The 17981-nt window shown below is 38.1% G+C and overlaps 1 long non-coding RNA gene across 1 annotated transcript in view; it reads left to right on the top strand.

Moving 5' to 3' along the window:
• LOC141415049 (uncharacterized) overlaps positions 1 to 17981 on the top strand; it is a 320350-nt gene that overhangs the window by 164187 nt on the left and 138182 nt on the right. The window lies entirely within an intron of this gene.

Here is a 17981-nt window from a genome sequence, read left to right as displayed (position 1 = left end):
CTCCCCACACCCCCCTTGCTTCCAAGCAGAATCTGTTCTACCCTTTTCTCTAATTTTGTTGAAGAATAGACATAAGCAATAATAAGAAAGACATAGCGTTTTTGCTAGTTGAGATAAGGATAGCTATACAGAGAGATTCCTAGCTTTGCTTCCATGCACAAGTGTATTACAACCCAAATTGATTCATCTCTACCAGACCTCTTCACTACTTCCTGGTCACCTTCCCATATTGACCTCTGTCACTTTAAGCTTACTGTATTAGCTCCTCTGCAGTGGGGACATCAAACACTTTAAAGTTTTGTGTTTCCTACCTAGCCTCATTCCTCCCATATGTGCTCTCCCCTTAGTGTGTGACCCAAGTCCAACAACACTACTGTGTTTGCCCTAGATCTAAAGTCCGCATATGAGGGAGAACATATGATTTTTGGTCTTCTGAGCCTGGCTAACTTCGCTTCAGATAATGTTCTCCAGTTCCATCCATTTCCTTGTGAATGATAAGATTTCATTCTTCTTCATGGCTGCATAAAATTTCATTGTGTATAGATACCACATTTTCTTAATCATCAGTAGTTGGGCATCTTGGCTGTTTCCATAATTTGGCTATTGTGAATAGTGCTGCAATAAACATGGATGTACAGGTGCCTCTGGAGTAACCTGAGTCGCATTCCTTTGGGATATCCCCAGGAGTGAGATTGCTGGATCATATGGCAGGTCTATGTTTAGATTTTTAAGAAGCCTCCTAGTGTTTTGTTTGACCTTTAACAGAACTATCCCTTCCTGTTTTTTGTAAAAGTGATTTAATGACATCCTTTCCATTTAGGTTTCTTGAATTCAGCCTTTGGATTATCTCTGACTTACTCTCAGAGATACAGAGTTGGAAGTCTTTCTCTACCTTTCCACACTGAGAATTCTTGCCACCCAGGAATTTTCCTGAAATTCTCCAGCTTCTGAACCAGCTACTATCTCATATCCCATTACTGACCTTGCATCTTTTTCATATCATGGAAATAGGCAGGAAAATCAGTGTAGATAAAGTTTACGGTGGGGGTATGATTGCTTGCTGCCCACATTCAGAAGATCAGAAAGTCATGTCTCCTACCCCGGTATGCCTGCTGGGCATCTATGAACTTTTAGGATTTAGCTTAACAAAATTCACATCCACGTGGAACTTCAGGATGTGACTTAATTTGGAATAGGACCTTTAAAGATGTAATTGCTAAGGGTGGGTCCTAAATCCAATGACCTATGTGTTCTGAAAGGTCATGTGAAGACACAGAGGCACACACACAGGGAAGAAGGACATGTGATGATCGAGACACAGACTAAAGTGAAACATCTGCAGGCCAATGAATGCTGAGGATTGCCAGCCACCAACCGAAGCTAGAGAAGGATTCTTCTCTAATAACCTTCATACGTGGTGTGTGGCTGTGCTGACACCTTGTTTTCGGACTCCTGACTTCCTGAACTGTTTTGATAATAAAGTTTTGTTGTTTTAAGCTGCATAGTGGGTGGTAATTTGTTATGGAAGTCCTTGCGAACCAATAGTTTCTGTTCTTTTGATACCTTTTACACGACTCTAAGTAGAACTGAGAATGTTCTTCTAAGAGCTCTGTGCTGTTCTTTTTTTTTTTTCATCTGCCCTTACAGTGTTTTCTGTATGCCTATGCCCTAATCCTTCCTCTGGATGTTGACATCTCTGGGTGGAAAGAGCTATTTCCTTTGTCCTGATGCTACCATTTCGGTTGGTCAGTGGGAGGCCTCACAGGAGATCTGAGGGAGAGGAGAGAAGACGCTGGAGCATTTAATCATCTGACTCTTCCTGCTGTGGGGAGTTCTGACTGACAGCTTCCTCCATCCACAGCTACAGGTCTTTTTCCCTCCTTGGCCTTTTCCCCATGGATCCAGCTCTCAACTTGGCCTCTGTAATAATGCTTCTCCCTTGGTTCTTTAAACCGGGGTGGTCTACAGCATCTTCTGCAAGATGCTCTTAAACATGCCACAGCTCTGCACATAGTTTCATCATTCAGAAGTCTGTTCACATCCACCCTATGGTGTGCAGGCACACAGGGCCCCTTCTGCCCTCGGTCCAGTGCTTGGAGGACTTCAGGGCACTAACCTGTTATTCTGTGTGTGTCCCTAGACTATGGGCCTCCACACACAGGTGCCTTTGAGCTTATTCATTCCATAATAGTTACTCAGTAAATGCATGAGAATGGATCCCCTTCCATTCTGAAGGAGCTTGAGTTAGAAAATCTTCTCCGGGGGCTCCTAGGAGTAGCAGGCTTGGATTTGGAGATACATGTGAGAGTACATTGTCTAAATAACAAAAAATAATTATTGTAGCCCATTATATTTTCAGAGTGCTGATGTGTTTGTCATGCCATCTGACCTCCATCACAACTGTATGAGAGAAAAGAAAAAGCCAGATATTCTCAGTTCCTCAAAGAGACAAAAGGCCTGGAGAAATTAAGGAAGTTACTCAAGGTCATGATATATGTTTAATTAATATACCTTTACATTTTCAGCATAAAGAGAGGTCTACTAACTAAGCGTTTTAACCTGAAACACATACAGTATGGTAGCTGATGAAAAAGACAATCTTTGAAGCGAGTTATTATGAATGCTCCTTCATCTATTCACCTCTAATCTTTTAGTTGAGAACAGAAGAATAAATAAGTAGGAGTTATGAGTGAGAGGACTGGGGACTGGGCAGGCGGGGGAGTGGGGTGAGCGCCTTCCAAATTGAAACAGAGATTAGACCATTGGGGGAATCAAAGCAACCTAAGGAGGCTGAAATTTGCAAGGTCGTGGGAAAGTCAAGGCCATGGGAATTCTTGCAGGTTCCTTTCTACCTGAAGGCTCACAGTCTCCCAGCATGGAGAGAAATTCAACTGGTTATTTTCCTCAACTGGTTATTCTCCTTTCTGCCAGAGTCCAGGCAATGAACTATTAAAAAGAAATTTAGCAGAATTTTTTCTGCGTGTATGTGTGTGTGTGTGTATGAAATTCATAATTACAGAACATTAGTGTTTATTATGTAGTTGACCCTTTGGGCATTTAGAAGTAAGATCAAAAGACCACTGAAAATGGTAGAGAATTAGTTCTGGCTGGCTGACTTTTCATAACTAATTTTGATAAACAGAATAGAACTAGCATTCTAAATGAAAAGGTGGCTGTTTCATGTCAAGAATCAGTTGTTTTATAAAGAAGAGAATTTTATGACATGGGAAATATATGTGACATAGTAGGATTTATGTAGCTTAAAGTAAAACAGAGATTAGCAGTTGCAGTAGTCAGCTTTTGCTGGGAAACAGATGGTGCACTCTGAAGGATAATTGGAGAGGAAATGAAAGGACTGTTTATAGAGGTGTGCACAAGGTTAAAGGAGTCCAACCAGAGGTGAGGAGGTAATGGTATTCAGAGGGACTAGTGGGAAATTGGTGCCTCTTATAGAGCTTAAGGAGCATGGATGTATTGGCCATATTTTCTTGTTTTCTGTATTGATGCTCCTGCATTTGGAGCCTAGCTCCTGAACAGACTGCCCCTTCCTGGGCTCATTAATTACTAGAGAAAGCAAAATACTTCTCCACAAGGTGTCTTTGATATATAAACCAACCACTACACCAGCCATCTCCTTTATCAAAGTCTCACATACCAAGCCAGTGTTCTTTCTGCTCTAAATCACCCCAGGGACGGATACCAGACAGTTAAGTACCATCCTTGCAGCCCAGAGCCTGTTGCAGTTATTCAGACACCTCCTGACCTTCCTATGCTTGCTCAGTGAACCTACCCTGTCTCACTCATTCCTTCCTGCAGAAATACAGGCCATGAGTCATGGTCTCCCTTCCTCCTCTTTTGCCTTCTGAACAAGCCCAGGGCTCTCCACGTGGCCCTCGTGGGATGGAGTGTCTCCTATTTCTAGGGATTGGAGAGTATACATTTCTTCCTTCATAACAATCACTTTTGTGTCTGTGTGTCTTATATCGAATTAAAACAATCCTGGTTACAGCCTTAGAACAATGGAATCTGGATGAGGGGCCTTCAGTAGAAGATGCAAATGGAGGGAGGGGCATGACATGAGGCCGCATCAGGAGAATGAATACCCACATTGTCTCTTTCCATTCTCTGATTTCCTGGCTAGGTCTCTGAGAGATAAAAGCAACTGAAAGCATAGGGAGAGGGAGTTCAGGTGACACAAACTATAGTGGTCAGTTCCACGCAGTACACAGCATGACAGGGAAGAATGGACAAGGGCTCAAGAGGTAGTCCATAGGTAAAGAAGCAGCTCAGCATTCAATGCTGAATTTCAGCCACATCCCTACTATAGAACCAAAAGTACTTTGACTGTGACCTACATTTTCCACACAGAAATGCACTGAGAAGTAAATTCATTAATTTAGATGATCCCTTGTGTTCTCTAGTCCTCCACTCACGAGCTAAGTGTGTTCTAGAAAAGTCTATCCAATACTCTAAATGGTATTTCCATCTCTAGTCTTTCATGTTTCCAACCCACTAGTAATCCTTCAGCTGGTTACATTTCCAGAAGACAGGCCAGAAGATATGACTCATTTCACCCAAAACTTGCCAGGCTTTCCCATTACCTTTAGAAGAAAAACCACTTAGTTTCTCCATTTGCTCTGGACTTCCATTCAAGTATCATGTTTAGCTTTTCCTCCCTGTCCCAATTATTTTCCATGTCCTTGCACATTGAGCTTCTCTTTATTCCTTAAGCATATCGAAACCTTTTAAATTTCAGAATTCTGAACTTTTGGGCATGCTGTGCTTTCCTGTCAACCTACTGTTTCTAATCTTTGCCTGACAAACTCCTTTTATGGCTCAGCCCACATGTCACCTCTTCTGTAACACCTCTTTTTCTACCCATAACAAGCCCTTCTCCTTCCCTCTATAGCACCTTGCTCAAACATCTCTCATGGGATTTAATTAATTTACTTAATTAATGAAGCTTAGCTAGTTAATTAGTATATGCTTTTATATATTATTTTTAAAGCTTTCTTTTTCATTTAAAAAATCTTTCATAGCATTTTTTTGTAAACTGTATTTTTATATATTGTCTTTAAGAAGTTTTAGGTTCATAGCAAAATTAATTCAAACTTTTGTTTTTGAAATTTATCCATATTCTCTGTGTCCATATATATACATACATGTTTATTACAAATTCTATGTATTAGTCCATAGTGAAAATGTACTGTATTTTTTATCTAAGCATGAATAGTTGAAACTTTCCCTTCCCATTCTTGACTATCACAGATGATATACAATGTATATGTAGAATATCACTGCTGCATTCATTGATAAGTGGAATTCCTAAATCATACATCATGTGGCCTTTACATTTATCAGGTATTATCTATTTCCTTTCCAATTAAACAACCTATGCTTTTTCTGTGACTAGAAGGGTAGGTCTAGTGGTAGAATTTTAAGGATGAGGGGAGTTCACTGATGTACAGATGAATTCATACGGCATGGATGTTTCTCTAATCCTCCTTGGTTTCATAAAGAACATGTTCTTTCATTGACTGTGGTATACTTATTATTATCCTACCATTTAATGCCCAGCAAATTTGATGAGAGCCTTTCTTCCTTCTGCCTTTACTTTCCATTCTATCCTCCCTCTCCCACACATACTTGACTCACATAAGGTTTCTACTCTGCTTCTGTTTCAATTGATTACATGTATAATGAGTTTCTTAAAAAGTTAAATTCCATAACTGCATGGCCAATTGTAGATGCTACACTTGATATCTGTTGTTAACCTGCCATCAACTTCAACATGTAACCATGGGAGTCTATGGATTTCTACAGGCTCTTCAAACAGTGAAGCTACCTGTACCTATTATGTATTGTAGAATATTTTTTCACTGTCATAATAATAAAATGCATTTAGTACCAACAATCAGGATTGCTCTTTACTTCCCTTCACCCTGCCTTCACTTAATGGGTATGCTCCTAACCTCTAAAGAACCTTTGGTCTTACAGCAGTGGTTCTCAGTCTTACCTGCAAATTGGAATTATCTTGGGCTATTAACAATATGTTTATAGCCAACTCCCATGACCAGAGATTCTTATTTAATTGGTTTGGGTTATAGACTGATTATTGGGAGTTTTAAAAGTTTCCTGTATGATTCGAATGAATAGTTAGTGTTGAAATCTACTTCTTAAAGACCTTGACATTTCTTTTTCTTCTCTGAATTGCCGCTACATTCTTATCTCTCCCACAATATCATATAATACATTTTGATCTTTTACTTTATTTCTTATTATAAAGCTCAATATTTCACAATGAACTTTACTTATCTCCAACAAAATGACAACACATATTTCTTTGAATTCTCTTCAGAGCATACTCCAGTCTGTGTATGTAGTAGGTACTTAGTAAATACTCAATAGACCAATGCACTGAGATCATAGAGTGTTTCCATAAAGGAACACAAGATACATTCCTTTTTCCTACTGGATCCAGAATTCCATTTCAGAGTTGGAAGCAAGCCAGAAGGTCAAGAAGACAAATTGGTTTTGAGAATGTCAACATGAAAAATGAGAAAACCACTTTTAACAGTCAGAAACCTATTTAAACTCCTAATCCTCTTATTAAACCTGTTTGAAGACAGCCTAGAGAAATTGATGCTAAAGATGCTTCCATTTACCATCCAGATGTACAAAATAAATAATGGAATTTCAATCAGCTGGAGTAGCTGTGGAGCCCTCACACCTGATGAGAGTCTTTTATTCATTTTTACCCCTGGAAGACTAATTACAGCAAACTATTTCATCAAAGTGTTCTGGAGAGCAGTTGTACTGGATTGTGCCACTCGTGGAGATAAAAGAATATTACCTTAATTCTACTACATTAAGGTGACAAAAACCAATTGTTTCTGTGTGGTTGTCATAAGGAATGTTATGAGTTTTCAGGATAGGGAAAACATGACTCTTTGGAGAATATTGGCCCAATATTCAATATTCAATGAAGCTTCAAAAGCTTCATGTTTATAATTGTTAATAACACACCTATTTACTCACTCTTATATGTTTAGACACTAGATTAACAGATTAACATGTATATATTAATATATATGCACATATATACGTCTGTGATGGTTAATCTTGATTAACAAATTGATTGAATTCAGAAGCACCTAGGAGAATGCAAGGGTGGTTCAACATACGAAAATCAATAAACGTAATAAACCACATTAACAGAAGCAAAGACAAAAACCACTTGATCATCTCAACAGATGCAGAAAAAGCCTTTGATAAGATCCAACACCATTTCATGATAAAAGCTCTAAGAAAACTAGGAATAAAAGGAAAGTACCTCAACATTATAAAAGCTATATATGACAAACCTACAGCCAGCATTATACTTAATGGAGAAAAACTGAAACCATTCCTTCTAAAATTAGGAACCAGACAAGGATGCCCACTATCGCCACTCCTATTCAATACAGTACTGGAATTCCTAACCAGAGCAATTAGGCAAGAAGAAGGAATAAAAGAAATACAAATAGGTAAAGAAACTGTCAAAATATCCCTATTTGCAGACAACATGATCCTATACCTTAAAGACCCAAAAAACTCTACTCAGAAGCTTCTAGACATCATCAATAGCTATACCAAGGTAGCAGGATATGAAATCAACATAGAAAAAACATTAGCATTTCTATACACTAACAATGAGCAAACTGAAAAAGAATGTATGAAAACAATTCCATTTACAATAGCCTCAAAAAAAATCAAATACCTAGGTGTAAACCTAACAAAAGATGTGAAAGACCTCTACAAGGAAAACTATAAACTTCTGAAGAAAGAGATTGAGGAAGACTATAGAAAGTGGAGAGATCTCCCATGCTCATGGATTGGTAGAATCAACATAGTAAAAATGTCTATCCTCCCAAAAGTAATCTACATGTTTAATGCAATTCCCATCAAAATTCCAATGACATTCATTAAAGACATTGAAAAATCTACTGTGAAATTTATATGGAAACACAAGAGGCAACGAATAGCCAAGGCAATACTCAGTCAAAAGAACAATGCAGGAGGTATCGCAATACCTGACTTCAAACTATATTACAAAGCAATAGCAATAAAAACAGCATGGTACTGGCACAAAAACAGACATGAAGACCAGTGGAACAGAATACAGGACCCACGATATGAAGCCACACAACTATAACCAACTTGTCTTTGACAAAGGAGCTAAAAATATACGATGGAGAAATAGCAGCCTCTTCAACAAAAACTGCTGGGAAAACTGGTTAGCAGACTGCCAAAAACTGAAACTAGATCCATGTATATCACCCTATACCAATATTAACTCAAAATGGATCAAGGATCTTAATATCAGACCACAAACTCTAAAGTTGATACAGGAAAGAGTAGGAAATACTCTGGAGTTAGTAGGTATAGGTAAGAATTTTCTCAACGAAACCCCAACAGCACAGCAACTAAGAGATAGCATAGAGAAATGGGACCTCATAAAACTAAAAAGCTTCTGTTCATCAAAAGAAATGGTCTGTAAACTGAAGAGAACACCCACAGAGTGTAGAAAATATTTGCCAGCTACACATCAGACAAAGGACTGATAACCAGAATATATAGGGAACTTAAAAAACTAAATTCTCCCAAAACTAATGAACCAATAAAGAAATGGGCAAGTGAACTAAACAGAACTTTCTCAAAAGAAGAAATTCAAATGGCCAAAAAACACATGAAAAATTGCTCACCATCTCTAGCAATAAAGGAAATGCAAATTAAAACCACACTAAGCTTCCACCTCACCCCTGTTAGAATAGCCATCATTAGCAACACCACCAACAACAGGTGTTGGCAAGGATGTGGGGAAAAAGGAACCCTCTTACACTGTTGGTGGGAATGTAAACTAGTACAATCACCCTGGAAAAAAATTTGGAGGCTACTTAAAAAGCTAAACATTGATCTACCATTTAATCCAGCAATACCACTCTTGGGGATATACCCAAAAGGCTATGACACAGGTTACTCCAGAGGCACCTGCATACCCATGTTTATTGCAGCACTATTCACAATAGCCAAGTTATGGAAACAGCCAAGATGCCCCACCACTGACAAATGGATTAAGAAAATGTGGTATCTATACACAATGGAATTTTATGCAGCCATGAAGAGGAACGAAATGTTGTTATTCGCTGGTAAATGGATGGAATTGGAGAACATCATTCTGAGTGAGGTTAGCCTGGCCCAAAAGACCAAAAATCATATGTTTTCCCTCATATGTGGACATTAGATCAAGGGCAAACACAACAATGGGATTGGACTTTGAGCACATGATAAAAGCGAGAGCACACAAGGGAGGGGTGAGGATAGGTAAGACACCTAAAAAATTAGCTAGCATTTGTTGCCTTTAATGCAGAGAAACTAAAGCAGATACCTTAAAAGCAACTGAGGCCAATAGGTAAAGGGGAACAGGAACTAGAGAAAAGGTGAGATCAAAAAGAATTAACCTAGAATGTAACACACATGCACAGGAAATTAATGTGAGTCAACTCCCTGTATAGCTATCCTTATCTCAACCAGCAGAAACCCTTGTTCCTTCCTATTATTGCTTATACTCTCTCTACAACAAAATTAGAGATAAGGGCAAAGTAGTTTCTGCTGGGTATTGAGGGGGTGTGGGGGTTAGGCAGGGGGTGGAGTGGGTGGTAAAGGAGGGGGTGGGGGCAGGGGGGAGAAATGACCCAAGCCTTGTTTGCACATATGAATAATAAAACAATAAAAACAAAAAGAAACACCTAGGAACTTAGGAGGTTAGTAAAGCACACCTCTGGGTGTATCTGTGAAAGCAGGTCCAGGGAGGATGAACAAAGGGTATAGAACCACCCTAAATATGAGCAGAAACATCCCATATTGCTAGCTGTTTTTAAGCCAGGTTTACAGTGAGACTTGTGCAAAAAGTAGAGTAGAAAATTTAGAAAAATTTGCCATTAGCCCAGAAAATGAACTTGGGCAAAGTTGAGGTCATGGAAAAATCTGGCTACTGAAGAGATTAGGGCCATATGTATTTTACATTAAAATTTGGGTCATATTGTCTTTACACTTAACAATATGCTGAAGTAATTTTCTTATATATTTTCCCTTTTTTATTTTTTAAATTTAATTTAATTTTATTATCATATTATTGTTGTACTGGGGCTATATTGTGACATTTACAAAAGTGCTTACATATATTTTAGTTAAATTTATCCTCTCCATCATTCACCTTTATCATCCCTGCCATCTTTTTGGAATAGTTTCAGCAGCTCTTCTTCACCTTTTGCTTATATCCTCCCCCTCCCACTTGTATCAACCCCCAGACAGGACTGTTTTACTTTCCTGTCCTTTGTTTTTGGAAAAATACATTTTATTTGTTTAAGATAGCTATAAGAAAGTTTCATTATGACACTTCCATGCATATATTTCCCAAATTGGTTCAACTCCTCCATTTTTCTCCTTTTTATCTTAGTCCCCTCTTTATGGTGATTTCAACAGTCTTTTTTTTTGCTCCTCTTCTTTTTTTTTTTTTCTTTTATTATTCATACGTGCATACAAGGCTTGGGTCATTTCTCCCCCCTCCCCCACCCCCTCCCTTACCACCCACTCCACCCCCTGCCTCTCCCCCCCACCCCCACAATACCCAGCAAAAACTATTTTGCCCTTATTTCTAGTTTTGTTGTAGAGAGAGTATAAGCAATAATAAGAAGGAACAAGGGTTTTTGATGGTTGAGATAAGGATAGCTATACAGGGCATTGACTCACATTGATTTCCTGTGCATGTGTGTTACCTTCTAGGTTAATTCTTTTTGATCTAACCTTTTCTCTAGTTCCTAGTCCCCTTTTCCTATTGGCCTCAGTTGCTTTTAAGATATCTGCTTTAGTTTCTCTGCGTTAAGGGCAACAAATGCTAGCTAATTTTTTAGGTGTCTTACCTATCCTCACCCCTCCCTTGTGTGCTCTCGCTTTTATCATGTGCTCAAAGTCCAATCCCCTTGTTGTGTTTGCCCTTGATCTAATGTCCACATATGAGGGAGAACATACGATTTTTGGTCTTTTGGGCCAGGCTAACCTCACTCAGAATGATGTTCTCCAATTCCATCCATTTACCAGCAAATAATAACATTTCGTTCCTCTTCATGGCTGCATAAAATTCCATTGTGAATAGATACCACATTTTCTTAATCCATTTGTCAGTGGTGGGGCATCTTGGCTGTTTCCATAACTTGGCTATTGTGAATAGTGCCGCAATAAACATGGGTGTGCAGGTGCCTCTGGAGTAACCTGTGTCACAGTCTTTTGGGTATATCCCCAAGAGTGGTATTGCTGGATCAAATGGTAGATCAATGTCTAGCTTTTTAAGTAGCCTCCAAATTTTTTTCCAGAGTGGTTGTACTAGTTTACATTCCCACCAACAGTGTATGAGGGTTCCTTTTTTCCCGCAACAGTCTTAAATATTCTGTATTCATTCTTATATAGAAAGTATATCAACCGTATTAGCCGTCTTTACTTCCTTTTTTTACTTCTTCCCTCTCATTAGTGCCCTCCCCCTAGTGTGACCTGTTTTTCATTCTTGTCCTTTGTCATTTAAGTGTCTATTCATTGCTCAGTGAGATTTTTGCCTTGGTATTATGCCTGAATATGTATTGTGCTTAAGTCAATGTAACCCCGTTCCACCAAACTTCCTCATCCTTTCTTCCCATCCTGTATTGTTTAACAGTTTTGTATGTTTCCTTGTGTCTTATTCCTATACAAGGAACACAATGTGATGTGTTTCATTATTATTCACTATCTTTTTTTTCTTTTCCTTCTCCCTTGGTCTCCTCCACCAGTCTCATGTTTGTGTACATATTCTTTATATATTAGTATGTATATGCAATATTGCTTGTATTTGTGTTGGGCTTATACTCCATATATGAAAGAAAACATGTGGCCTTTGGCTTTCTGAACCTGGCTAACTTCACTTAAAGATGATGTTCTCCAGTTACATCCATTTACCTGCAAAAGACAAATTTTCATTCTTCTTTATGGCTGAATAAAATTCCATTGTATATAAATACTAGATTTTCTTAATCCATTCATCAGTAGTAAGACATCTTTGCTATTTCCATAGCTTAGCTATTATGAATAATGCTGCCATAAACATGGGTGTGCAAGTGCCTTTATTATACATGGAATTACATTCCTTTGGGTATATCCCAAAAAAGTTCATATATCCATATGAATGTTAAGATTGAATTTTCAATTGATTCTGCCAATCTATGAGCATGAGAGTGAAAGACCTTCTTTTGAGAAGAGCAATCTGGGGTTCTCTGCTCACAGGGGGAAGTGTTTCCCCATATTCAGCTATCCAGGCACTCTAAGGCTACTATAGTCAACTTGAGATGGTAGCATTGAGCTTGGCATTGTCCATGTGATGCTGCTTTGCAGGCATGCAGGATGCAAGTTATTGAATCATGGAGGCTTCCACTCAGATTTCAAAGGAAGGCCTGGTAGACTAGACAATGTGTGGCATGGTCAGAATATCTATGGGGAGCCCCTGAGAGGATAATGCCTAAAGCTATGAGGGTGAAGACAAAGATGCAATGGAGACCAGAGAAAGTTAAAGGTGCCAGGCAATGAGTGGACTCAGCCCAAGAGGGAGGCCAGATTGGCTGAAAATAGCAAGGCCATAGGGATGGGCTGCTCAATTCCTTGGGAGCTCATATCATACCACTATGGGTCCAAGGTGCCAAACACAGAGCTTCAGGATTTAGTGTTTGCCCTGTTGGGTTTCAGTCTTGCTTTGGTTAAGTCCTTCCTTGCTATTCTCCTATTCGTCCACTTTAGAATGGGAATCTGCTCTCTGTACCATTGTAACTTTTGAACATTGCTAGACCTGTTGAGATTGTGAGAACTATGGAGATGGAATAAATGCATGTTGCATTATGAAGTGACATAAATCTTTGGGGGCTAAGGATTAAATATTATGTTTTAACGAGAGGTGTTCAGGTATCAAGTTGACTGGGGTGGATTCATCCTGGATAATTTTGATTGTCAACTTGATTGGATTGAGAAACACATAAGAGAGTAATAAAGAACACCTGTGGATATACTTGTGAGGGCATTTGTAGAATGGATTAACTAAGAGAGGAAGACAAATCCTGAATATGGACAGCTCCATCCCATAGACTAGGGACCCAGATGGAATAAAAGGGGGAAAATGAGAAAGCATGGAAATTCTCTGTCTTTACTTTCTGGTCACGGTGAGGTGAACTGCTTTGCCTGTCATACCATGATGGACCAAACCCTCTGAAATTGTGAACCAAAATAGATAATTGCTCCCCTTAAATTATTTATGTCAGGTAGTTTGTCAAAGTGTCAAAAAGTCTAAAACACATATCTTTACATTTCAAAGTATTCCTAAAGAAGCAGGAAACAGTGCCATTAATAATACAAGTAAATAACCTGGGATTCAGAGAAGTTACTGGCCAAATTTGCACAGATGTTCAGTTTTAGAACGAATAAGAATTCAGGCCTAATTTACTTCTATTTTTCCAAGCTGCTTTATACTATGAGACACACACACACACACACACACACACACACACACACACACACACACCAGCCTAAAACTTCCTTTTGACACATGGAGCTAGAAATTGGATTAAAATCCCAGTCAAAGATAGTGAATCAAATGAGTACCACCCTAGGAGAAAGATGAGGGATTGGCTTTTGTAACCAATGTTTTATTCTCCCCCTTTGGGGACAAGTTGGACTGAGATACTTTTTGGAAAGAGATTTCTCTACTGGATCCTGCTCTTGATGCTAATCTTGGTTTAAATGAACTGTAACATAACTTTAGCCTGTCTTGGTGATGGCTAATTGCCACACCAAGATGCCACATTTTTTTACCATTATCAGACTTTTCCTTTGACCCTGTCACTTCACATCTTTATTGCAGCATTGACCTTCATATCAAGCCCCTTGATTTTATGTGCCCTCATCCTCATGTCAAGGGCATCTCCATTTAACACCACTATCTTTCTGGTTTGCTCACTTGCTTCTAAACCTTCACTAGCTCCTCTCACATAGACCTGCTCTGACTTGCTGTTGAGTATTTCATTATTCACATTCCCTTCACTGGGCATCTATTTATTATCTATCCCTCCCCCAGGTGGAGTCCTCTCTTCTAGTCCCTTAGACTCACCTTCTTTCTCTGTTCTTATTTCTTTCCATTCCCCTGACTTTCTCCTGAACACTCCCTCTCTTCTCTTTCTCCTCTGCACAAAAAAGTCCTACACTATTCTGAATTTCTCTGGTGCATGAAAGTTTCTTTGCTAATCTGTCCTTCCCCAAGCTATGCCTTCTCTGTAATGTGTTCCTGACACTTCTGTTTTCTGTTCCTTTGTGTTTTTTCCAATGGTGCTGAAAAGTCAGTAGATATTCAGTATTTCTAGTACTCAAGTATGCATGAGGAAAAGAATGGAGGCTGAATTAAAATGTATGGTAATACTAAATTTCCACGCTTTTTTTCCCTAACTTCATTTCAGAATGGAAAAAACCACAAGAATATAGTTATTACAAGTGGAATAATTTTATTCTGCCATTTACTGTTTTAGAAAATGCTTCTTCAAGTATAGCTAATCAGTGCAAAGAAAGGTGACAGAATATGCTAATCTATTTATTCATTTGGCCAGTCATTCATAACCCTTTATCTTCCAGGTCATGAGGCCTATTGCCCCAGCACTGTTTCTTAAATAATTCATCATTTCCACACTGTTTTTTAAATAATTCATCATTTCCACACTGTTTTGAAATAACCCCTTTATTATACACTAACATCTCTTGTCCAAGAGTATTATCTTTCTGGGTTAGCATTTCAATAGTTTTCCAACTGTTTTTAATATTTGTCAGAGAAAAATCTCTTAGTTTTTCTTACTTAAAAAAAATACTTTTGGCTATATTCACCCATAGTGTTTCCAGGGAAAAATGTAAATTTACTTGAACAAGTTTTAAGATTCTGTTAGAATTTTGATTGGTACTTTATGAAAACTGTGTATTAATTTTAGGGGGAATTGACATTATCACTATTTACAATAATCACTCAAAACCAATTTGCTCCAACATTCTTTTTATACTTTCAGGCACAAAAATGTTGGTTTCCTCTTTTGTCAAATGGAGATAACTGTATCTACTTTGCAGAGTTATTTTGAAGAGTTAGTGAGAGGACACTGTAGAGTCTATAATGTTCCCTACACATAGTAAGCAATTTATAAAGATTAGTGAATATGAGCTCTGATGTTGGTGGGAATGGAGATGATGTCTGCCTTAGTTCAGGCTGCTATAACAAACTACCATAGACTGGATAGCTTATAAACTTGGATATTTATTTTCATAATTCTGAAGGCTAAAAGTCCAATACCAAGTTTTCAGTATTTTAGGGGTCCACTATGGGCCCCCATTGTAGGGTTGTAGACTGCCAACTTCTCATTTTCCCCTCATATAGAAAAAGAGTTAGCTAGCTTTCTTTCTCTTCTAAAGACACTAATCCCATCATAAGGGCTCTACTCTCATGACCTAATTACCTTCCCATATTTTCAGCTCCTAATACCATACTACTGGGGTTAGGGTTTCAATGTATGAATTTTGGGAGCACACAAATATGAATCCACAGCACACCTAGTCATCTTTCCACTCTCATCCCCACCCCATAGGATAAAGAGTGAGGGAGTGTAAAATATCCTGGATTTTTCTCATGTTCCTGGAATTTTTGTGTTTGTTATCTCTGCAAAGCAAACTGAGGCCTCTTTACATAAAATCAAGTCTACAAGTCCCAGCTGTAGATCACTTGCAGGAAATGAAACAGAATTCTGTATGATCCAAAGGTCACCTCCTATGATCTATTTGCCTTCAAATAATAGGTCCCACCAGAGTGGGATATTTGGTGGTAATATTTGTCTTTTATCTTTATTGTATTTGATTTGGTACTATGTAGCTTTGTTTGTTTTGGGGATTTTGTTTGCAAAGTACCACCTATTTATCCAGTCTACCTTTTTCCTGGGCTTTATATTTTTATTTTTACTTTTATTCCTACTAATTTCTCTTTCCTCCTTTCTTTAGGATGCTGGATTTGTCCTTTTTCTAATTTGAGTTCAAGGCATAATTTATTTTCCTTGTTTGTGGCTTAGCTTGAACTTCTTTTTTTGGCAGTTCTAGGTTTGAACTCAGGGCCTCATGCTTGCTAGGCAGGCACTCTTACCCCATGAACTACTCTACCAGCTATTTGTGGCTTAATAATGAAATAATTTATTTTTATGATATTGTCTCTGAGCATGATTTTTATTGTATGCCTTATTGGAATTAATATATAGAGTTCTTCACATCTAATAATCTATAATTTCAATGTTGATTTCTTCACTGATTTGAGAATTATTAGTTAAGACAGTAAAGGTCTTTGCTTTATTATAACTTTTTTCTTTTAATATCCATGTGATCATTTATTTTTATTTTTGTCTTATTGAATTGTAGTAAGAGATGACAGTTTACGCATTTCTGATTGGGATACTTTATTGAATTTCCCTCAGTGACTGAATATACGATACATTTTTCTAAATGCTCCACAAAGTTTTCAATAAAACATTTATTTCTCTCAAAGGCACTTGCAATTGTTCCCTTTTCAACACTATTCAAATCCAATTTATTGCCAAACTGTCAAATCTAACAAAAAAATTTATACCAGCATCTGTTTCCATCTCTACCTCCCTTTAAGTAGTCACCATCACTCTCCTGAGTCACCAGAATTGCACTCTCACTCCTACTTTGATTCTTGCTCTCTTCTACTTCTTTCTAATCCATTCTCCACCTGTCTGCCAGGTGATTTAAAGAAATTAGCCAATTTTCATCCCTCCCCCAGTATACTGAATGCTCTCCATTTGTTTCTGCTTTTAGAATAGAATTAAGACATCAACACACTGCAGAGTCAGGCTGCTGACTCCCTTCTCACTTGATGACCAACCATTTTTCTGCTTGCTTACTATAATATGGCCACTGAGGCTGCATTTACCTATCTCAGACTGATGGCACATGGTGTCACTTTACCTGCAATAGTCTCTGTTGTGTTTGTTTGGCTGGTACCTTCATCTGCCATGAACCCCATTCTCTCAAGAACTCTTCCTAAACCACCCAGCCTAAAGGAAATATATGCCTCCCATTCAATATTCACTTTCCTTACATCCATACTGTTCCTGTATAGAGTTTAATGAACTTTATAACCAAATATGTAGTTACAAGATCAAAGACTGTTATTCACCAGACTGAGAGCTCCATGAGCACAGAATCTTTATTTATGAACTCCAGAAAACCTATTGCTTAGCATGCTTTTGGTGTGTAATAATCTCTCAAAAATATGTTGCATGGAAGAGTGAATTTTAGAGAGCACAGAGTATGAAATGTTTCCCAACATTTAACCTTATCATTTTAGTATTCAGAATATATATCTTTATTTATTTGTTCTTCTTCACCAGTCAACTGTGGAGCAACAAGTATTAAAGTTCCCACTGCAATTATGTTTCTGTCAATTTCTTCCCATATTTCAGTCATATTTTGCTTTATGAATGCCAACACAATGTTGTTCAGAGTATAAGTGTTTTTTGACTGTTATAATTTTGTATGATTTAGGACTCTTTTGATTGTAACTAATAGGATCCAATGTAAGCTTTAAGCAGTGGACCATGAAAGAAGAGGGTTTAAAAGATTGGTGGGGCATCATGTAGAGAACAAAAGCAAGACAGCTGTTAAGACTTTAGGATGTCCCAACTTGTGTGTGTGTGTGTGTGTGTGTGTGTGTGTGTGTGTGTGTGTGTGTGTGTGTTTGTTTTTGCCCCGTTATTATTTATTTCAAGACTAAGCAGGACTACAACTTGCTCATAAACAATGTGTGTAGATTTTCCTAAAAGGCTTGGACTTTTCTCAAA

Source organism: Castor canadensis, chromosome 12 (assembly GCF_047511655.1).
Source record: "Castor canadensis chromosome 12, mCasCan1.hap1v2, whole genome shotgun sequence".
Lineage (NCBI taxonomy): Eukaryota > Metazoa > Chordata > Mammalia > Rodentia > Castoridae > Castor > Castor canadensis.
This window is presented reverse-complemented; position numbering and strand designations above follow the sequence as displayed.